The sequence below is a fragment of the Camellia sinensis genome, chromosome 10, assembly GCF_055761805.1.
Source record: "Camellia sinensis isolate YWXY chromosome 10, ASM5576180v1, whole genome shotgun sequence".
NCBI lineage: Eukaryota > Viridiplantae > Streptophyta > Magnoliopsida > Ericales > Theaceae > Camellia > Camellia sinensis.
In genome coordinates, this window is record NC_138970.1 from 1,018,820 (window position 1) to 1,042,871 (window position 24,052).

A 24,052-nucleotide genomic window follows, 5' to 3' on the forward strand; every position below is an offset into this window, starting at 1 on the left:
CGAAATGCGCAAGAAATGGGATGTAAACCCCGTATTTACATATCTGCCACTGTGCAGGAGAATCCGTATAGGTGTTCGAGTGTTCGAACAGTAATGCGCAAAAAATGGTATGTAAACCCCGTATTTACATATCTGCCACTGTGCGGGAGAATCCGTATAGGTGTTCGAGTGTTCGAACCGTAATCCGTGAGAAATGGAAAGTAAACGCCGTATTTACATATCTGCCACTGTGCAGGAGAATCCGTATAGGTGTTCGAGTGTTCGAACCGTAATCCGCAAGAAATGGTATGTAAACCCCGTATTTACATATCTGCCACTGTGCAGGAGAATCCGTATAGGTGTTCGAGTGTTCGAACCCTAATGCGTGACAAATGGTAAATAAACGCCGTATTTACATATCTGCCACTGTGCAGGAGAATCCGTATAGGTGTTCGAGTGGTCGAACCCTAATACGTGAGAAATGGTATGTAAACGCCGTACTTACATATCTGCCACTGTGCAGGATAATCCGTATAGGTGTTCGAGTGTTCGAACCGTAATGCGCAAGAAATGGTATGTAAACCCCGTATTTACATATCTGCCACTGTGCAGGAGAATCCGTATAGGTGTTCGATTGTTCGAACCCTAATGCGTGAGAAATGGTAAGTAAACGCCGTATTTACATATCTGCCACTGTGCAGGAGAATCCGTATAGGTGTTCGAGTGTTCGAACCGTAATGCGCAAGAAATGGGATGTAAACCCCGTATTTACATATCTGCCACTGTGCAGGAGAATCCGTATAGGTGTTCGAGTGTTCGAACAGTAATGCGCAAAAAATGGTATGTAAACCCCGTATTTACATATCTGCCACTGTGCAGGAGAATCTGTATAGGTGTTCGAGTGTTCGAACCCAAATGCGTGAGAAATGGTAAGTAAACGCCGTATTTACATATCTGCCACTGTGCAGGAGAATCCGTATAGGTGTTCGAGTGTTCGAACCGTAATGCGCAAGAAATGGGATGTAAACCCCGTATTTACATATCTGCCACTGTGCAGGAGAATCCGTATAGGTGTTCGAGTGTTCGAACCGTAATGCGCAAAAAATGGTATGTAAACCCCGTATTTACAAATCTGCCACTGTGCAGCAGAATCCGTATAGGTGTTCGAGTGTTCGAACCGTAATGCGCAAGAAATAGTATGTAAACCCCGTATTTACATATCTGCCACTGTGCAGGAGAATCCGTATAGGTGTTCGAGTGTTCGAACCCTAATGCGTGAGAAATGGTAAAGAAACGCCGTATTTACATATCTGCCATTGTGCAGGAGAATCCGTATAGGTGTTGGAGTGGTCGAACCCTAATACGTGAGAAATGGTATGTAAACGCCGTACTTACATATCTGCCACTGTGCAGGATAATCCGTATAGGTGTTCGAGTGTTCGAACCGTAATGCGCAAGAAATGGTATGTAAACCCCGTATTTACATATCTGCCACTGTGCAGGAGAATCCGTATAGGTGTTCGAGTGTTCGAACCGTAATCCGCAAGAAATGGTATGTAAACCCCGTATTTACATATCTGCCACTGTGCAGGAGAATCCGTATAGGTGTTCGAGTGTTCGAACCCAAATGCGTGAGAAATGGTAAGTAAACGCCGTATTTACATATCTGCCACTGTGCAGGAGAATCCGTATAGGTGTTCGAGTGTTCGAACCGTAATCCGCAAGAAATGGTATGTAAACCCCGTATTTACATATCTGCCACTGTGCAGGAGAATCCGTATAGGTGTTCGAGTGTTCGAACCCAAATGCGTGAGAAATGGTAAGTAAACGCCGTATTTACATATCTGCCACTGTGCAGGAGAATCCGTATAGGTGTTCGAGTGTTCGAACCGTAATGCGCAAGAAATGGGATGTAAACCCCGTATTTACATATCTGCCACTGTGCAGGAGAATCCGTATAGGTGTTCGAGTGTTCGAACAGTAATGCGCAAAAAATGGTATGTAAACCCCGTATTTACATATCTGCCACTGTGCGGGAGAATCCGTATAGTTGTTCGAGTGTTCGAACCGTAATGCGCAAGAAATGGGATGTAAACCCCGTATTTACATATCTGCCACTGTGTAGGAGAATCCGTATAGGTGTTCGAGTGTTCGAACCGAAATGCGCAAGAAATGGGATGTAAACCCCGTATTTACATATCTGCCACTGTGCAGGAGAATCCGTATAGGTGTTCGAGTGTTCGAACAGTAATGCGCAAAAAATGGTATGTAAACCCCGTATTTACATATCTGCCACTGTGCGGGAGAATCCGTATAGGTGTTCGAGTGTTCGAACCGTAATGCGTGAGAAATGGAAAGTAAACGCCGTATTTACATATCTGCCACTGTGCAGGAGAATCCGTATAGGTGTTCGAGTGTTCGAACCGTAATCCGCAAGAAATGGTATGTAAACCCCGTATTTACATATCTGCCACTGTGCAGGAGAATCCGTATAGGTGTTCGAGTGTTCGAACCCTAATGCCTGACAAATGGTAAATAAACGCCGTATTTACATATCTGCCACTGTGCAGGAGAATCCGTATAGGTGTTCGGGTGGTCGAACCCTAATACGTGAGAAATGGTATGTAAACGCCGTACTTACATATCTGCCACTGTGCAGGATAATCCGTATAGGTGTTCGAGTGTTCGAACCGTAATGCGCAAGAAATGGTATGTAAACCCCGTATTTACATATCTGCCACTGTGCAGGAGAATCCGTATAGGTGTTCGAGTGTTCGAACCCTAATGCGTGAGAAATGGTAAGTAAACGCCGTATTTACATATCTGCCACTGTGCAGGAGAATCCGTATAGGTGTTCGAGTGTTCGAACCGTAATGCGCAAGAAATGGGATGTAAACCCCGTATTTAAATATCTGCCACTGTGCAGGAGAATCCGTATAGGTGTTCGAGTGTTCGAACAGTAATGCGCAAAAAATGGTATGTAAACCCCGTATTTACATATCTGCCACTGTGCAGGAGAATCTGTATAGGTGTTCGAGTGTTCGAACCCAAATGCGTGAGAAATGGTAAGTAAACGCCGTATTTACATATCTGCCACTGTGCAGGAGAATCCGTATAGGTGTTCGAGTGTTCGAACCGTAATGCGCAAGAAATGGGATGTAAACCCCGTATTTACATATCTGCCACTGTGCAGGAGAATCCGTATAGGTGTTCGAGTGTTCGAACCGTAATGCGCAAAAAATGGTATGTAAACCCCGTATTTACAAATCTGCCACTGTGCAGCAGAATCCGTATAGGTGTTCGAGTGTTCGAACCGTAATGCGCAAGAAATGGTATGTAAACCCCGTATTTACATATCTGCCACTGTGCAGGAGAATCCGTATAGGTGTTCGAGTGTTCGAACCCTAATGCGTGAGAAATGGTAAAGAAACGCCGTATTTACATATCTGCCATTGTGCAGGAGAATCCGTATAGGTGTTGGAGTGGTCGAACCCTAATACGTGAGAAATGGTATGTAAACGCCGTACTTACATATCTGCCACTGTGCAGGATAATCCGTATAGGTGTTCGAGTGTTCGAACCGTAATGCGCAAGAAATGGTATGTAAACCCCGTATTTACATATCTGCCACTGTGCAGGAGAATCCGTATAGGTGTTCGAGTGTTCGAACCGTAATCCGCAAGAAATGGTATGTAAACCCCGTATTTACATATCTGCCACTGTGCAGGAGAATCCGTATAGGTGTTCGAGTGTTCGAACCCAAATGCGTGAGAAATGGTAAGTAAACGCCGTATTTACATATCTGCCACTGTGCAGGAGAATCCGTATAGGTGTTCGAGTGTTCGAACCGTAATGCGCAAGAAATGGGATGTAAACCCCGTATTTACATATCTGCCACTGTGCAGGAGAATCCGTATAGGTGTTCGAGTGTTCGAACCGTAATGCGCAAAAAATGGTATGTAAACCCCGTATTTACAAATCTGCCACTGTGCAGCAGAATCCGTATAGGTGTTCGAGTGTTCGAACCGTAATGCGCAAGAAATGGTATGTAAACCCCGTACTTACATATCTGCCACTGTGCAGGAGAATCCGTATAGGTGTTCGAGTGTTCGAACCCTAATGCGTGAGAAATGGTAAAGAAACGCCGTATTTACATATCTGCCATTGTGCAGGAGAATCCGTATAGGTGTTGGAGTGGTCGAACCCTAATACGTGAGAAATGGTATGTAAACCCCGTATTTACATATCTGCCACTGTGCAGGAGAATCCGTATAGGTGTTCGAGTGTTCGAACAGTAATGCGCAAAAAATGGTATGTAAACCCCGTATTTACATATCTGCCACTGTGCGGGAGAATCCGTATAGGTGTTCGAGTGTTCGAACCGTAATGCGTGAGAAATGGAAAGTAAACGCCGTATTTACATATCTGCCATTGTGCAGGAGAATCCGTATAGGTGTTCGAGTGTTCGAACCGTAATCCGCAAGAAATGGTATGTAAACCCCGTATTTACATATCTGCCACTGTACAGGAGAATCCGTATAGGTGTTCGAGTGTTCGAACCCTAATGCGTGACAAATGGTAAATAAACGCCGTATTTACGTATCTGCCACTGTGCAGGAGAATCCGTATAGGTGTTCCAGTGGTCGAACCCTAATACGTGAGAAATGGTATGTAAACGCCGTACTTACATATCTGCCACTGTGCAGGATAATCCGTATAGGTGTTCGAGTGTTCGAACCGTAATGCGCAAGAAATGGTATGTAAACCCCGTATTTACATATCTGCCACTGTGCAGGAGAATCCGTATAGGTGTTCGATTGTTCGAACCCTAATGCGTGAGAAATGGTAAGTAAACGCCGTATTTACATATCTGCCACTGTGCAGGAGAATCCGTATAGGTGTTCGAGTGTTCGAACCGTAATGCGCAAGAAATGGGATGTAAACCCCGTATTTACATATCTGCCACTGTGCAGGAGAATCCGTATAGGTGTTCGAGTGTTCGAACAGTAATGCGCAAAAAATGGTATGTAAACCCCGTATTTACATATCTGCCACTGTGCGGGAGAATCCGTATAGGTGTTCGAGTGTTCGAACCGTAATGCGTGAGAAATGGAAAGTAAACGCCGTATTTACATATCTGCCACTGTGCAGGAGAATCCGTATAGGTGTTCGAGTGTTCGAACCGTAATCCGCAAGAAATGGTATGTAAACCCCGTATTTACATATCTGCCACTGTGCAGGAGAATCCGTATAGGTGTTCGAGTGTTCGAACCCTAATGCGTGACAAATGGTAAATAAACGCCGTATTTACATATCTGCCACTGTGCAGGAGAATCCGTATAGGTGTTCGAGTGGTCGAACCCTAATACGTGAGAAATGGTATGTAAACGCCGTACTTACATATCTGCCACTGTGCAGGATAATCCGTATAGGTGTTCGAGTGTTCGAACCGTAATGCGCAAGAAATGGTATGTAAACCCCGTATTTACATATCTGCCACTGTGCAGGAGAATCCGTATAGGTGTTCGATTGTTCGAACCCTAATGCGTGAGAAATGGTAAGTAAACGCCGTATTTACATATCTGCCACTGTGCAGGAGAATCCGTATAGGTGTTCGAGTGTTCGAACCGTAATGCGCAAGAAATGGGATGTAAACCCCGTATTTACATATCTGCCACTGTGCAGGAGAATCCGTATAGGTGTTCGAGTGTTCGAACAGTAATGCGCAAAAAATGGTATGTAAACCCCGTATTTACATATCTGCCACTGTGCGGGAGAATCCGTATAGGTGTTCGAGTGTTCGAACCGTAATGCGTGAGAAATGGAAAGTAAACGCCGTATTTACATATCTGCCACTGTGCAGGAGAATCCGTATAGGTGTTCGAGTGTTCGAACCGTAATCCGCAAGAAATGGGATGTAAACCCCGTATTTACATATCTGCCACTGTGCAGGAGAATCCGTATAGGTGTTCGAGTGTTCGAACCCTAATGCGTGACAAATGGTAAATAAACGCCGTATTTACATATCTGCCACTGTGCAGGAGAATCCGTATAGGTGTTCGAGTGGTCGAACCCTAATACGTGAGAAATGGTATGTAAACGCCGTACTTACATATCTGCCACTGTGCAGGATAATCCGTATAGGTGTTCGAGTGTTCGAACCGTAATGCGCAAGAAATGGTATGTAAACCCCGTATTTACATATCTGCCACTGTGCAGGAGAATCCGTATAGGTGTTCGAGTGTTCGAACCCTAATGCGTGAGAAATGGTATGTAAACGCCGTATTTACATATCTGCCACTGTGCAGGAGAATCCGTAGAGGTGTTCGAGTGTTCGAACCGTAATGCGCAAAAAATGGGATGTAAACCCCGTATTTAAATATCTGCCACTGTGCAGGAGAATCCGTATAGGTGTTCGAGTGTTCGAACAGTAATGCGCAAAAAATGGTATGTAAACCCCGTATTTACATATCTGCCACTGTGCAGGAGAATCTGTATAGGTGTTCGAGTGTTCGAACCCAAATGCGTGAGAAATGGTAAGTAAACGCCGTATTTACATATCTGCCACTGTGCAGGAGAATCCGTATAGGTGTTCGAGTGTTCGAACCGTAATGCGCAAGAAATGGGATGTAAACCCCGTATTTACATATCTGCCACTGTGCAGGAGAATCCGTATAGGTGTTCGAGTGTTCGAACCGTAATGCGCAAAAAATGGTATGTAAACCCCGTATTTACAAATCTGCCACTGTGCAGCATAATCCGTATAGGTGTTCGAGTGTTCGAACCGTAATGCGCAAGAAATGGTATGTAAACCCCGTATTTACATATCTGCCACTGTGCAGGAGAATCCGTATAGGTGTTCGAGTGTTCGAACCCTAATGCGTGAGAAATGGTAAAGAAACGCCGTATTTACATATCTGCCATTGTGCAGGAGAATCCGTATAGGTGTTGGAGTGGTCGAACCCTAATACGTGAGAAATGGTATGTAAACGCCGTACTTACATATCTGCCACTGTGCAGGATAATCCGTATAGGTGTTCGAGTGTTCGAACCGTAATGCGCAAGAAATGGTATGTAAACCCCGTATTTACATATCTGCCACTGTGCAGGAGAATCCGTATAGGTGTTCGAGTGTTCGAACCGTAATCCGCAAGAAATGGAAAGTAAACCCCGTATTTACATATCTGCCACTGCGCAGGAGAATCCGTATAGGTGTTCGAGTGTTCGAACCCAAATGCGTGAGAAATGGTAAGTAAACGCCGTATTTACATATCTGCCACTGTGCAGGAGAATCCGTATAGGTGTTCGAGTGTTCGAACCGTAATGCGCAAGAAATGGGATGTAAACCCCGTATTTACATATCTGCCACTGTGCAGGAGAATCCGTATAGGTGTTCGAGTGTTCGAACCGTAATGCGCAAAAAATGGTATGTAAACCCCGTATTTACAAATCTGCCACTGTGCAGCAGAATCCGTATAGGTGTTCGAGTGTTCGAACCGTAATGCGCAAGAAATGGTATGTAAACCCCGTACTTACATATCTGCCACTGTGCAGGAGAATCCGTATAGGTGTTCGAGTGTTCGAACCCTAATGCGTGAGAAATGGTAAAGAAACGCCGTATTTACATATCTGCCATTGTGCAGGAGAATCCGTATAGGTGTTGGAGTGGTCGAACCCTAATACGTGAGAAATGGTATGTAAACCCCGTATTTACATATCTGCCACTGTGCAGGAGAATCCGTATAGGTGTTCGAGTGTTCGAACAGTAATGCGCAAAAAATGGTATGTAAACCCCGTATTTACATATCTGCCACTGTGCGGGAGAATCCGTATAGGTGTTCGAGTGTTCGAACCGTAATGCGTGAGAAATGGAAAGTAAACGCCGTATTTACATATCTGCCACTGTGCAGGAGAATCCGTATAGGTGTTCGAGTGTTCGAACCGTAATCCGCAAGAAATGGTATGTAAACCCCGTATTTACATATCTGCCACTGTACAGGAGAATCCGTATAGGTGTTCGAGTGTTCGAACCCTAATGCGTGACAAATGGTAAATAAACGCCGTATTTACATATCTGCCACTGTGCAGGAGAATCCGTATAGGTGTTCGAGTGGTCGAACCCTAATACGTGAGAAATGGTATGTAAACGCCGTACTTACATATCTGCCACTGTGCAGGATAATCCGTATAGGTGTTCGAGTGTTCGAACCGTAATGCGCAAGAAATGGTATGTAAACCCCGTATTTACATATCTGCCACTGTGCAGGAGAATCCGTATAGGTGTTCGAGTGTTCGAACCCTAATGCGTGAGAAATGGTAAGTAAACGCCGTATTTACATATCTGCCACTGTGCAGGAGAATCCGTATAGGTGTTCGAGTGTTCGAACCGTAATGCGCAAGAAATGGGATGTAAACCCCGTATTTACATATCTGCCACTGTGCAGGAGAATCCGTATAGGTGTTCGAGTGTTCGAACAGTAATGCGCAAAAAATGGTATGTAAACCCCGTATTTACATATCTGCCACTGTGCGGGAGAATCCGTATAGGTGTTCGAGTGTTCGAACCGTAATGCGTGAGAAATGGAAAGTAAACGCCGTATTTACATATCTGCCACTGTGCAGGAGAATCCGTATAGGTGTTCGAGTGTTCGAACCGTAATGCGCAAGAAATGGGATGTAAACCCCGTATTTACATATCTGCCACTGTGCAGGAGAATCCGTATAGGTGTTCGAGTGTTCGAACCCTAATGCGTGACAAATGGTAAATAAACGCCGTATTTACATATCTGCCACTGTGCAGGAGAATCCGTATAGGTGTTCGAGTGGTCGAACCCTAATACGTGAGAAATGGTATGTAAACGCCGTACTTACATATCTGCCACTGTGCAGGATAATCCGTATAGGTGTTCGAGTGTTCGAACCGTAATGCGCAAGAAATGGTATGTAAACCCCGTATTTACATATCTGCCACTGTGCAGGAGAATCCGTATAGGTGTTCGAGTGTTCGAACCCTAATGCGTGAGAAATGGTAAGTAAACGCCGTATTTACATATCTGCCACTGTGCAGGATAATCCGTATAGGTGTTCGATTGTTCGAACCGTAATGCGCAAGAAATGGGATGTAAACCCCGTATTTACATATCTGCCACTGTGCAGGAGAATCCGTATAGGTGTTCGAGTGTTCGAACAGTAATGCGCAAGAAATGGTATGTAAACCCCGTATTTACATATCTGCCACTGTGCAGGAGAATCTGTATAGGTGTTCGAGTGTTCGAACCCAAATGCGTGAGAAATGGTAAGTAAACGCCGTATTTACATATCTGCCACTGTGCAGGAGAATCCGTATAGGTGTTCGAGTGTTCGAACCGTAATGCGCAAGAAATGGGATGTAAACCCCGTATTTACATATCTGCCACTGTGCAGGAGAATCCGTATAGGTGTTCGAGTGTTCGAACCGTAATGCGCAAAAAATGGTATGTAAACCCCGTATTTACAAATCTGCCACTGTGCAGCAGAATCCGTATAGGTGTTCGAGTGTTCGAACCGTAATGCGCAAGAAATGGTATGTAAACCCCGTATTTACATATCTGCCACTGTGCAGGAGAATCCGTATAGGTGTTCGAGTGTTCGAACCCTAATGCGTGAGAAATGGTAAAGAAACGCCGTATTTACATATCTGCCATTGTGCAGGAGAATCCGTATAGGTGTTGGAGTGGTCGAACCCTAATACGTGAGAAATGGTATGTAAACGCCGTACTTACATATCTGCCACTGTGCAGGATAATCCGTATAGGTGTTCGAGTGTTCGAACCGTAATGCGCAAGAAATGGTATGTAAACCCCGTATTTACATATCTGCCACTGTGCAGGAGAATCCGTATAGGTGTTCGAGTGTTCGAACCGTAATCCGCAAGAAATGGTATGTAAACCCCGTATTTACATATCTGCCACTGTGCAGGAGAATCCGTATAGGTGTTCGAGTGTTCGAACCCAAATGCGTGAGAAATGGTAAGTACACGCCGTATTTACATATCTGCCACTGTGCAGTAGAATCCGTATAGGTGTTCGAGTGTTCGAACCGTAATGCGCAAGAAATGGGATGTAAACCCCGTATTTACATATCTGCCACTGTGCAGGAGAATCCGTATAGGTGTTCGAGTGGTCGAACCGTAATGCGCAAAAAATGGTATGTAAACCCCGTATTTACAAATCTGCCACTGTGCAGGATAATCCGTATAGGTGTTCGAGTGTTCGAACCGTAATGCGCAAGAAATGGTATGTAAACCCCGTACTTACATATCTGCCACTGTGCAGGAGAATCCGTATAGGTGTTCGAGTGTTCGAACCCTAATGCGTGAGAAATGGTAAAGAAACGCCGTATTTACATATCTGCCATTGTGCAGGAGAATCCGTATAGGTGTTGGAGTGGTCGAACCCTAATACGTGAGAAATGGGATGTAAACCCCGTATTTACATATCTGCCACTGTGCAGGAGAATCCATATAGGTGTTCGAGTGTTCGAACAGTAATGCGCAAAAAATGGTATGTAAACCCCGTATTTACATATCTGCCACTGTGCGGGAGAATCCGTATAGGTGTTCGAGTGTTCGAACCGTAATGCGTGAGAAATGGAAAGTAAACGCCGTATTTACATATCTGCCACTGTGCAGGAGAATCCGTATAGGTGTTCGAGTGTTCGAACCGTAATCCGCAAGAAATGGTATGTAAACCCCGTATTTACATATCTGCCACTGTACAGGAGAATCCGTATAGGTGTTCGAGTGTTCGAACCCTAATGCGTGACAAATGGTAAATAAACGCCGTATTTACATATCTGCCACTGTGCAGGAGAATCCGTATAGGTGTTCGAGTGTTCGAACCCTAATACGTGAGAAATGGTATGTAAACGCCGTACTTACATATCTGCCACTGTGCAGGATAATCCGTATAGGTGTTCGAGTGTTCGAACCGTAATGCGCAAGAAATGGTATGTAAACCCCGTATTTACATATCTGCCACTGTGCAGGAGAATCCGTATAGGTGTTCGATTGTTCGAACCCTAATGCGTGAGAAATGGTAAGTAAACGCCGTATTTACATATCTGCCACTGTGCAGGAGAATCCGTATAGGTGTTCGAGTGTTCGAACCGTAATGCGCAAGAAATGGGATGTAAACCCCGTATTTACATATCTGCCACTGTGCAGGAGAATCCGTATAGGTGTTCGAGTGTTCGAACAGTAATGCGCAAAAAATGGTATGTAAACCCCGTATTTACATATCTGCCACTGTGCATGAGAATCTGTATAGGTGTTCGAGTGTTCGAACCCAAATGCGTGAGAAATGGTAAGTAAACGCCGTATTTACATATCTGCCACTGTGCAGGAGAATCCGTATAGGTGTTCGAGTGTTCGAACCGTAATGCGCAAGAAATGGGATGTAAACCCCGTATTTACATATCTGCCACTGTGCAGGAGAATCCGTATAGGTGTTCGAGTGTTCGAACCGTAATGCTCAAAAAATGGTATGTAAACCCCGTATTTACAAATCTGCCACTGTGCAGCAGAATCCGTATAGGTGTTCGAGTGTTCGAACCGTAATGCGCAAGAAATGGTATGTAAACCCCGTATTTACATATCTGTCACTGTGCAGGAGAATCCGTATAGGTGTTCGAGTGTTCGAACCCTAATGCGTGAGAAATGGTAAAGAAACGCCGTATTTACATATCTGCCATTGTGCAGGAGAATCCGTATAGGTGTTGGAGTGGTCGAACCCTAATACGTGAGAAATGGTATGTAAACGCCGTACTTACATATCTGTCACTGTGCAGGATAATCCGTATAGGTGTTTGAGTGTTCGAACCGTAATGCGCAAGAAATGGTATGTAAACCCCGTATTTACATATCTGCCACTGTGCAGGAGAATCCGTATAGGTGTTCGAGTGTTCGAACCGTAATCCGCAAGAAATGGTATGTAAACCCCGTATTTACATATCTGCCACTGTGCAGGAGAATCCGTATAGGTGTTCGAGTGTTCGAACCCAAATGCGTGAGAAATGGTAAGTAAACGCCGTATTTACATATCTGCCACTGTGCAGGAGAATCCGTATAGGTGTTCGAGTGTTCGAACCGTAATCCGCAAGAAATGGTATGTAAACCCCGTATTTACATATCTGCCACTGTGCAGGAGAATCCGTATAGGTGTTCGAGTGTTCGAACCCAAATGCGTGAGAAATGGTAAGTAAATGCCGTATTTACATATCTGCCACTGTGCAGGAGAATCCGTATAGGTGTTCGAGTGTTCGAACCGTAATGCGCAAGAAATGGGATGTAAACCCCGTATTTACATATCTGCCACTGTGCAGGAGAATCCGTATAGGTGTTCGAGTGTTCGAACAGTAATGCGCAAAAAATGGTATGTAAACCCCCTATTTACATATCTGCCACTGTGCGGGAGAATCCGTATAGTTGTTCGAGTGTTCGAACCGTAATGCGCAAGAAATGGGATGTAAACCCCGTATTTACATATCTGCCACTGTGTAGGAGAATCCGTATAGGTGTTCGAGTGTTCGAACCGAAATGCGCAAGAAATGGGATGTAAACCCCGTATTTACATATCTGCCACTGTGCAGGAGAATCCGTATAGGTGTTCGAGTGTTCGAACAGTAATGCGCAAAAAATGGTATGTAAACCCCGTATTTACATATCTGCCACTGTGCGGGAGAATCCGTATAGGTGTTCGAGTGTTCGAACCGTAATGCGTGAGAAATGGAAAGTAAACGCCGTATTTACATATCTGCCACTGTGCAGGAGAATCCGTATAGGTGTTCGAGTGTTCGAACCGTAATCCGCAAGAAATGGTATGTAAACCCCGTATTTACATATCTGCCACTGTGCAGGAGAATCCGTATAGGTGTTCGAGTGTTCGAACCCTAATGCGTGACAAATGGTAAATAAACGCCGTATTTACATATCTGCCACTGTGCAGGAGAATCCGTATAGGTGTTCGAGTGGTCGAACCCTAATACGTGAGAAATGGTATGTAAACGCCGTACTTACATATCTGCCACTGTGCAGGATAATCCGTATAGGTGTTCGAGTGTTCGAACCGTAATGCGCAAGAAATGGGATGTAAACCCCGTATTTACATATCTGCCACTGTGCAGGAGAATCCGTATAGGTGTTCGAGTGTTCGAACCGTAATGCGCAAAAAATGGTATGTAAACCCCGTATTTACAAATCTGCCACTGTGCAGCAGAATCCGTATAGGTGTTCGAGTGTTCGAACCGTAATGCGCAAGAAATGGTATGTAAACCCCGTATTTACATATCTGCCACTGTGCAGGAGAATCCGTATAGGTGTTCGAGTGTTCGAACCCTAATGCGTGAGAAATGGTAAAGAAACGCCGTATTTACATATCTGCCATTGTGCAGGAGAATCCGTATAGGTGTTGGAGTGGTCGAACCCTAATACGTGAGAAATGGTATGTAAACGCCGTACTTACATATCTGCCACTGTGCAGGATAATCCGTATAGGTGTTTGAGTGTTCGAACCGTAATGCGCAAGAAATGGTATGTAAACCCCGTATTTACTTATCTGCCACTGTGCAGGAGAATCCGTATAGGTGTTCGAGTGTTCGAACCGTAATCCGCAAGAAATGGTATGTAAACCCCGTATTTACATATCTGCCACTGTGCAGGAGAATCCGTATAGGTGTTCGAGTGTTCGAACCCAAATGCGTGAGAAATGGTAAGTAAACGCCGTATTTACATATCTGCCACTGTGCAGGAGAATCCGTATAGGTGTTCGAGTGTTCGAACCGTAATGCGCAAGAAATGGGATGTAAACCCCGTATTTACATATCTGCCACTGTGCAGTAGAATCCGTATAGGTGTTCGAGTGTTCGAACCGTAATGCGCAAAAAATGGTATGTAAACCCCGTATTTACAAATCTGCCACTGTGCAGCAGAATCCGTATAGGTGTTCGAGTGTTCGAACCGTAATGCGCAAGAAATGGTATGTAAACCCCGTACTTACATATCTGCCACTGTGCAGGAGAATCCGTATAGGTGTTCGAGTGTTCGAACCCTAATGCGTGAGAAATGGTAAAGAAACGCCGTATTTACATATCTGCCATTGTGCAGGAGAATCCGTATAGGTGTTGGAGTGGTCGAACCCTAATACGTGAGAAATGGTATGTAAACGCCGTACTTACATATCTGCCACTGTGCAGGATAATCCGTATAGGTGTTCGAGTGTTCGAACCGTAATGCGCAAGAAATGGTATGTAAACCCCGTATTTACATATCTGCCACTGTGCAGGAGAATCCGTATAGGTGTTCGAGTGTTCGAACCGTAATCCGCAAGAAATGGTATGTAAACCCCGTATTTACATATCTGCCACTGTGCAGGAGAATCCGTATAGGTGTTCGAGTGTTCGAACCCAAATGCGTGAGAAATGGTAAGTAAACGCCGTATTTACATATCTGCCACTGTGCAGGAGAATCCGTATAGGTGTTCGAGTGTTCGAACCGTAATGCGCAAGAAATGGGATGTAAACCCCGTATTTACATATCTGCCACTGTGCAGGAGAATCCGTATAGGTGTTCGAGTGTTCGAACAGTAATGCGCAAAAAATGGTATGTAAACCCCGTATTTACATATCTGCCACTGTGCGGGAGAATCCGTATAGTTGTTCGAGTGTTCGAACCGTAATGCGCAAGAAATGGGATGTAAACCCCGTATTTACATATCTGCCACTGTGTAGGAGAATCCGTATAGGTGTTCGAGTGTTCGAACCGAAATGCGCAAGAAATGGGATGTAAACCCCGTATTTACATATCTGCCACTGTGCAGGAGAATCCGTATAGGTGTTCGAGTGTTCGAACAGTAATGCGCAAAAAATGGTATGTAAACCCCGTATTTACATATCTGCCACTGTGCGGGAGAATCCGTATAGGTGTTCGAGTGTTCGAACCGTAATGCGTGAGAAATGGAAAGTAAACGCCGTATTTACATATCTGCCACTGTGCAGGAGAATCCGTATAGGTGTTCGAGTGTTCGAACCGTAATCCGCAAGAAATGGTATGTAAACCCCGTATTTACATATCTGCCACTGTGCAGGAGAATCCGTATAGGTGTTCGAGTGTTCGAACCCTAATGCGTGACAAATGGTAAATAAACGCCGTATTTACATATCTGCCACTGTGCAGGAGAATCCGTATAGGTGTTCGAGTGGTCGAACCCTAATACGTGAGAAATGGTATGTAAACGCCGTACTTACATATCTGCCACTGTGCAGGATAATCCGTATAGGTGTTCGAGTGTTCGAACCGTAATGCGCAAGAAATGGGATGTAAACCCCGTATTTACATATCTGCCACTGTGCAGGAGAATCCGTATAGGTGTTCGAGTGTTCGAACCGTAATGCGCAAAAAATGGTATGTAAACCCCGTATTTACAAATCTGCCACTGTGCAGCAGAATCCGTATAGGTGTTCGAGTGTTCGAACCGTAATGCGCAAGAAATGGTATGTAAACCCCGTATTTACATATCTGCCACTGTGCAGGAGAATCCGTATATGTGTTCGAGTGTTCGAACCCTAATGCGTGAGAAATGGTAAAGAAACGCCGTATTTACATATCTGCCATTGTGCAGGAGAATCCGTATAGGTGTTGGAGTGGTCGAACCCTAATACGTGAGAAATGGTATGTAAACGCCGTACTTACATATCTGCCACTGTGCAGGATAATCCGTATAGGTGTTTGAGTGTTCGAACCGTAATGCGCAAGAAATGGTATGTAAACCCCGTATTTACATATCTGCCACTGTGCAGGAGAATCCGTATAGGTGTTCGAGTGTTCGAACCGTAATCCGCAAGAAATGGTATGTAAACCCCGTATTTACATATCTGCCACTGTGCAGGAGAATCCGTATAGGTGTTCGAGTGTTCGAACCCAAATGCGTGAGAAATGGTAAGTAAACGCCGTATTTACATATCTGCCACTGTGCAGGAGAATCCGTATAGGTGTTCGAGTGTTCGAACCGTAATGCGCAAGAAATGGGATGTAAACCCCGTATTTACATATCTGCCACTGTGCAGGAGAATCCGTATAGGTGTTCGAGTGTTCGAACCGTAATGCGCAAAAAATGGTATGTAAACTCCGTATTTACAAATCTGCCACTGTGCAGCAGAATCCGTATAGGTGTTCGAGTGTTCGAACCGTAATGCGCAAGAAATGGTATGTAAACCCCGTACTTACATATCTGCCACTGTGCAGGAGAATCCGTATAGGTGTTCGAGTGTTCGAACCCTAATGCGTGAGAAATGGTAAAGAAACGCCGTATTTACATATCTGCCATTGTGCAGGAGAATCCGTATAGGTGTTGGAGTGGTCGAACCCTAATACGTGAGAAATGGTATGTAAACGCCGTACTTACATATCTGCCACTGTGCAGGATAATCCGTATAGGTGTTCGAGTGTTCGAACCGTAATGCGCAAGAAATGGTATGTAAACCCCGTATTTACATATCTGCCACTGTGCAGGAGAATCCGTATAGGTGTTCGAGTGTTCGAACCGTAATCCGCAAGAAATGGTATGTAAACCCCGTATTTACATATCTGCCACTGTGCAGGAGAATCCGTATAGGTGTTCGAGTGTTCGAACCCAAATGCGTGAGAAATGGTAAGTAAACGCCGTATTTACATATCTGCCACTGTGCAGGAGAATCCGTATAGGTGTTCGAGTGTTCGAACCGTAATCCGCAAGAAATGGTATGTAAACCCCGTATTTACATATCTGCCACTGTGCAGGAGAATCCGTATAGGTGTTCGAGTGTTCGAACCCAAATGCGTGAGAAATGGTATGTAAACGCCGTATTTACATATCTGCCACTGTGCAGGAGAATCCGTATAGGTGTTCGAGTGTTCGAACCGTAATGCGCAAGAAATGGGATGTAAACCCCGTATTTACATATCTGCCACTGTGCAGGAGAATCCGTATAGGTGTTCGAGTGTTCGAACAGTAATGCGCAAAAAATGGTATGTAAACCCCGTATTTACATATCTGCCACTGTGCGGGAGAATCCGTATAGGTGTTCGAGTGTTCGAACCGTAATGCGCAAGAAATGGGATGTAAACCCCGTATTTACATATCTGCCACTGTGTAGGAGAATCCGTATAGGTGTTCGAGTGTTCGAACCGAAATGCGCAAGAAATGGGATGTAAACCCCGTATTTACATATCTGCCACTGTGCAGGAGAATCCGTATAGGTGTTCGAGTGTTCGAACAGTAATGCGCAAAAAATGGTATGTAAACCCCGTATTTACATATCTGCCACTGTGCGGGAGAATCCGTATAGGTGTTCGAGTGTTCGAACCGTAATGCGTGAGAAATGGAAAGTAAACGCCGTATTTACATATCTGCCACTGTGCAGGAGAATCCGTATAGGTGTTCGAGTGTTCGAACCGTAATCCGCAAGAAATGGTATGTAAACCCCGTATTTACATATCTGCCACTGTGCAGGAGAATCCGTATAGGTGTTCGAGTGTTCGAACCCTAATGCGTGACAAATGGTAAATAAACGCCGTATTTACATATCTGCCACTGTGCAGGAGAATCCGTATAGGTGTTCGAGTGGTCGAACCCTAATACGTGAGAAATGGTATGTAAACGCCGTACTTACATATCTGCCACTGTGCAGGATAATCCGTATAGGTGTTCGAGTGTTCGAACCGTAATGCGCAAGAAATGGTATGTAAACCCCGTATTTACATATCTGCCACTGTGCAGGAGAATCCGTATAGGTGTTCGAGTGTTCGAACCGTAATCCGCAAGAAATGGTATGTAAACCCCGTATTTACATATCTGCCACTGTGCAGGAGAATCCGTATAGGTGTTCGAGTGTTCGAACCCAAATGCGTGAGAAATGGTAAGTAAACGCCGTATTTACATATCTGCCACTGTGCAGGAGAATCCGTATAGGTGTTCGAGTGTTCGAACCGTAATGCGCAAGAAATGGGATGTAAACCCCGTATTTACATATCTGCCACTGTGCTGGAGAATCCGTATAGGTGTTCGAGTGTTCGAACCGTAATGCGCAAAAAATGGTATGTAAACCCCGTATTTACAAATCTGCCACTGTGCAGCAGAATCCGTATAGGTGTTCGAGTGTTCGAACCGTAATGCGCAAGAAATGGTATGTAAACCCCGTACTTACATATCTGCCACTGTGCAGGAGAATCCGTATAGGTGTTCGAGTGTTCGAACCCTAATGCGTGAGAAATGGTAAAGAAACGCCGTATTTACATATCTGCCATTGTGCAGGAGAATCCGTATAGGTGTTGGAGTGGTCGAACCCTAATACGTGAGAAATGGTATGTAAACGCCGTACTTACATATCTGCCACTGTGCAGGATAATCCGTATAGGTGTTTGAGTGTTCGAACCGTAATGCGCAAGAAATGGTATGTAAACCCCGTATTTACATATCTGCCACTGTGCAGGAGAATCCGTATAGGTGTTCGAGTGTTCGAACCGTAATCCGCAAGAAATGGTATGTAAACCCCGTATTTACATATCTGCCACTGTGCAGGAGAATCCGTATAGGTGTTCGAGTGTTCGAACCCAAATGCGTGAGAAATGGTAAGTAAACGCCGTATTTACATATCTGCCACTGTGCAGGAGAATCCGTATAGGTGTTCGAGTGTTCGAACCGTAATGCGCAAGAAATGGGATGTAAACCCCGTATTTACATATCTGCCACTGTGCAGGAGAATCCGTATAGGTGTTCGAGTGTTCGAACCGTAATGCGCAAAAAATGGTATGTAAACCCCGTATTTACAAATCTGCCACTGTGCAGCAGAATCCGTATAGGTGTTCGAGTGTTCGAACCGTAATGCGCAAGAAATGGTATGTAAACCCCGTACTTACATATCTGCCACTGTGCAGGAGAATCCGTATAGGTGTTCGAGTGTTCGAACCCTAATGCGTGAGAAATGGTAAAGAAACGCCGTATTTACATATCTGCCATTGTGCAGGAGAATCCGTATAGGTGTTGGAGTGGTCGAACCCTAATACGTGAGAAATGGTATGTAAACGCCGTACTTACATATCTGCCACTGTGCAGGATAATCCGTATAGGTGTTCGAGTGTTCGAACCGTAATGCGCAAGAAATGGTATGTAAACCCCGTATTTACATATCTGCCACTGTGCAGGAGAATCCGTATAGGTGTTCGAGTGTTCGAACCGTAATCCGCAAGAAATGGTATGTAAACCCCGTATTTACATATCTGCCACTGTGCAGGAGAATCCGTATAGGTGTTCGAGTGTTCGAACCCAAATGCGTGAGAAATGGTAAGTAAACGCCGTATTTACATATCTGCCACTGTGCAGGAGAATCCGTATAGGTGTTCGAGTGTTCGAACCGTAATCCGCAAGAAATGGTATGTAAACCCCGTATTTACATATCTGCCACTGTGCAGGAGAATCCGTATAGGTGTTCGAGTGTTCGAACCCAAATGCGTGAGAAATGGTATGTAAACGCCGTATTTACATATCTGCCACTGTGCAGGAGAATCCGTATAGGTGTTCGAGTGTTCGAACCGTAATGCGCAAGAAATGGGATGTAAACCCCGTATTTACATATCTGCCACTGTGCAGGAGAATCCGTATAGGTGTTCGAGTGTTCGAACAGTAATGCGCAAAAAATGGTATGTAAACCCCGTATTTACATATCTGCCACTGTGCGGGAGAATCCGTATAGGTGTTCGAGTGTTCGAACCGTAATGCGCAAGAAATGGGATGTAAACCCCGTATTTACATATCTGCCACTGTGTAGGAGAATCCGTATAGGTGTTCGAGTGTTCGAACCGAAATGCGCAAGAAATGGGATGTAAACCCCGTATTTACATATCTGCCACTGTGCAGGAGAATCCGTATAGGTGTTCGAGTGTTCGAACAGTAATGCGCAAAAAATGGTATGTAAACCCCGTATTTACATATCTGCCACTGTGCGGGAGAATCCGTATAGGTGTTCGAGTGTTCGAACCGTAATGCGTGAGAAATGGAAAGTAAACGCCGTATTTACATATCTGCCACTGTGCAGGAGAATCCGTATAGGTGTTCGAGTGTTCGAACCGTAATCCGCAAGAAATGGTATGTAAACCCCGTATTTACATATCTGCCACTGTGCAGGAGAATCCGTATAGGTGTTCGAGTGTTCGAACCCTAATGCGTGACAAATGGTAAATAAACGCCGTATTTACATATCTGCCACTGTGCAGGAGAATCCGTATAGGTGTTCGAGTGGTCGAACCCTAATACGTGAGAAATGGTATGTAAACGCCGTACTTACATATCTGCCACTGTGCAGGATAATCCGTATAGGTGTTCGAGTGTTCGAACCGTAATGCGCAAGAAATGGTATGTAAACCCCGTATTTACATATCTGCCACTGTGCAGGAGAATCCGTATAGGTGTTCGAGTGTTCGAACCGTAATCCGCAAGAAATGGTATGTAAACCCCGTATTTACATATCTGCCACTGTGCAGGAGAATCCGTATAGGTGTTCGAGTGTTCGAACCCAAATGCGTGAGAAATGGTAAGTAAACGCCGTATTTACATATCTGCCACTGTGCAGGAGAATCCGTATAGGTGTTCGAGTGTTCGAACCGTAATGCGCAAGAAATGGGATGTAAACCCCGTATTTACATATCTGCCACTGTGCAGGAGAATCCGTATAGGTGTTCGAGTGTTCGAACCGTAATGCGCAAAAAATGGTATGTAAACCCCGTATTTACAAATCTGCCACTGTGCAGCAGAATCCGTATAGGTGTTCGAGTGTTCGAACCGTAATGCGCAAGAAATGGTATGTAAACCCCGTACTTACATATCTGCCACTGTGCAGGAGAATCCGTATAGGTGTTCGAGTGTTCGAACCCTAATGCGTGAGAAATGGTAAAGAAACGCCGTATTTACATATCTGCCATTGTGCAGGAGAATCCGTATAGGTGTTGGAGTGGTCGAACCCTAATACGTGAGAAATGGTATGTAAACGCCGTACTTACATATCTGCCACTGTGCAGGATAATCCGTATAGGTGTTCGAGTGTTCGAACCGTAATGCGCAAGAAATGGTATGTAAACCCCGTATTTACATATCTGCCACTGTGCAGGAGAATCCGTATAGGTGTTCGAGTGTTCGAACCGTAATGCGCAAGAAATGGGATGTAAACCCCGTATTTACATATCTGCCACTGTGCAGGAGAATCCGTATAGGTGTTCGAGTGTTCGAACAGTAATGCGCAAAAAATGGTATGTAAACCCCGTATTTACATATCTGCCACTGTGCGGGAGAATCCGTATAGGTGTTCGAGTGTTCGAACCGTAATGCGCAAGAAATGGGATGTAAACCCCGTATTTACATATCTGCCACTGTGTAGGAGAATCCGTATAGGTGTTCGAGTGTTCGAACCGAAATGCGCAAGAAATGGGATGTAAACCCCGTATTTACATATCTGCCACTGTGCAGGAGAATCCGTATAGGTGTTCGAGTGTTCGAACAGTAATGCGCAAAAAATGGTATGTAAACCCCGTATTTACATATCTGCCACTGTGCGGGAGAATCCGTATAGGTGTTCGAGTGTTCGAACCGTAATGCGTGAGAAATGGAAAGTAAACGCCGTATTTACATATCTGCCACTGTGCAGGAGAATCCGTATAGGTGTTCGAGTGTTCGAACCGTAATCCGCAAGAAATGGTATGTAAACCCCGTATTTACATATCTGCCACTGTGCAGGAGAATCCGTATAGGTGTTCGAGTGTTCGAACCCTAATGCGTGACAAATGGTAAATAAACGCCGTATTTACATATCTGCCACTGTGCAGGAGAATCCGTATAGGTGTTCGAGTGGTCGAACCCTAATACGTGAGAAATGGTATGTAAACGCCGTACTTACATATCTGCCACTGTGCAGGATAATCCGTATAGGTGTTCGAGTGTTCGAACCGTAATGCGCAAGAAATTGTATGTAAACCCCGTATTTACATATCTGCCACTGTGCAGGAGAATCCGTATAGGTGTTCGAGTGTTCGAACCCTAATGCGTGAGAAATGGTAAGTAAACGCCGTATTTACATATCTGCCACTGTGCAGGAGAATCCGTATAGGTGTTCGAGTGTTCGAACCGTAATGCGCAAGAAATGGGATGTAAACCCCGTATTTACATATCTGCCACTGTGCAGGAGAATCCGTATAGGTGTTCGAGTGTTCGAACCCTAATGCGTGAGAAATGGTAAAGAAACGCCGTATTTACATATCTGCCATTGTGCAGGAGAATCCGTATAGGTGTTGGAGTGGTCGAACCCTAATACGTGAGAAATGGTATGTAAACGCCGTACTTACATATCTGCCACTGTGCAGGATAATCCGTATAGGTGTTCGAGTGTTCGAACCGTAATGCGCAAGAAATGGTATGTAAACCCCGTATTTACATATCTGCCACTGTGCAGGAGAATCCGTATAGGTGTTCGAGTGTTCGAACCGTAATCCGCAAGAAATGGTATGTAAACCCCGTATTTACATATCTGCCACTGTGCAGGAGAATCCGTATAGGTGTTCGAGTGTTCGAACCCAAATGCGTGAGAAATGGTAAGTAAACGCCGTATTTACATATCTGCCACTGTGCAGGAGAATCCGTATAGGTGTTCGAGTGTTCGAACCGTAATCCGCAAGAAATGGTATGTAAACCCCGTATTTACATATCTGCCACTGTGCAGGAGAATCCGTATAGGTGTTCGAGTGTTCGAACCCAAATGCGTGAGAAATGGTATGTAAACGCCGTATTTACATATCTGCCACTGTGCAGGAGAATCCGTATAGGTGTTCGAGTGTTCGAACCGTAATGCGCAAGAAATGGGATGTAAACCCCGTATTTACATATCTGCCACTGTGCAGGAGAATCCGTATAGGTGTTCGAGTGTTCGAACAGTAATGCGCAAAAAATGGTATGTAAACCCCGTATTTACATATCTGCCACTGTGCGGGAGAATCCGTATAGGTGTTCGAGTGTTCGAACCGTAATGCGCAAGAAATGGGATGTAAACCCCGTATTTACATATCTGCCACTGTGTAGGAGAATCCGTATAGGTGTTCGAGTGTTCGAACCGAAATGCGCAAGAAATGGGATGTAAACCCCGTATTTACATATCTGCCACTGTGCAGGAGAATCCGTATAGGTGTTCGAGTGTTCGAACAGTAATGCGCAAAAAATGGTATGTAAACCCCGTATTTACATATCTGCCACTGTGCGGGAGAATCCGTATAGGTGTTCGAGTGTTCGAACCGTAATGCGTGAGAAATGGAAAGTAAACGCCGTATTTACATATCTGCCACTGTGCAGGAGAATCCGTATAGGTGTTCGAGTGTTCGAACCGTAATCCGCAAGAAATGGTATGTAAACCCCGTATTTACATATCTGCCACTGTGCAGGAGAATCCGTATAGGTGTTCGAGTGTTCGAACCCTAATGCGTGACAAATGGTAAATAAACGCCGTATTTACATATCTGCCACTGTGCAGGAGAATCCGTATAGGTGTTCGAGTGGTCGAACCCTAATACGTGAGAAATGGTATGTAAACGCCGTACTTACATATCTGCCACTGTGCAGGATAATCCGTATAGGTGTTCGAGTGTTCGAACCGTAATGCGCAAGAAATGGTATGTAAACCCCGTATTTACATATCTGCCACTGTGCAGGAGAATCCGTATAGGTGTTCGAGTGTTCGAACCGTAATCCGCAAGAAATGGTATGTAAACCCCGTATTTACATATCTGCCACTGTGCAGGAGAATCCGTATAGGTGTTCGAGTGTTCGAACCCAAATGCGTGAGAAATGGTAAGTAAACGCCGTATTTACATATCTGCCACTGTGCAGGAGAATCCGTATAGGTGTTCGAGTGTTCGAACCGTAATGCGCAAGAAATGGGATGTAAACCCCGTATTTACATATCTGCCACTGTGCAGGAGAATCCGTATAGGTGTTCGAGTGTTCGAACCGTAATGCGCAAAAAATGGTAT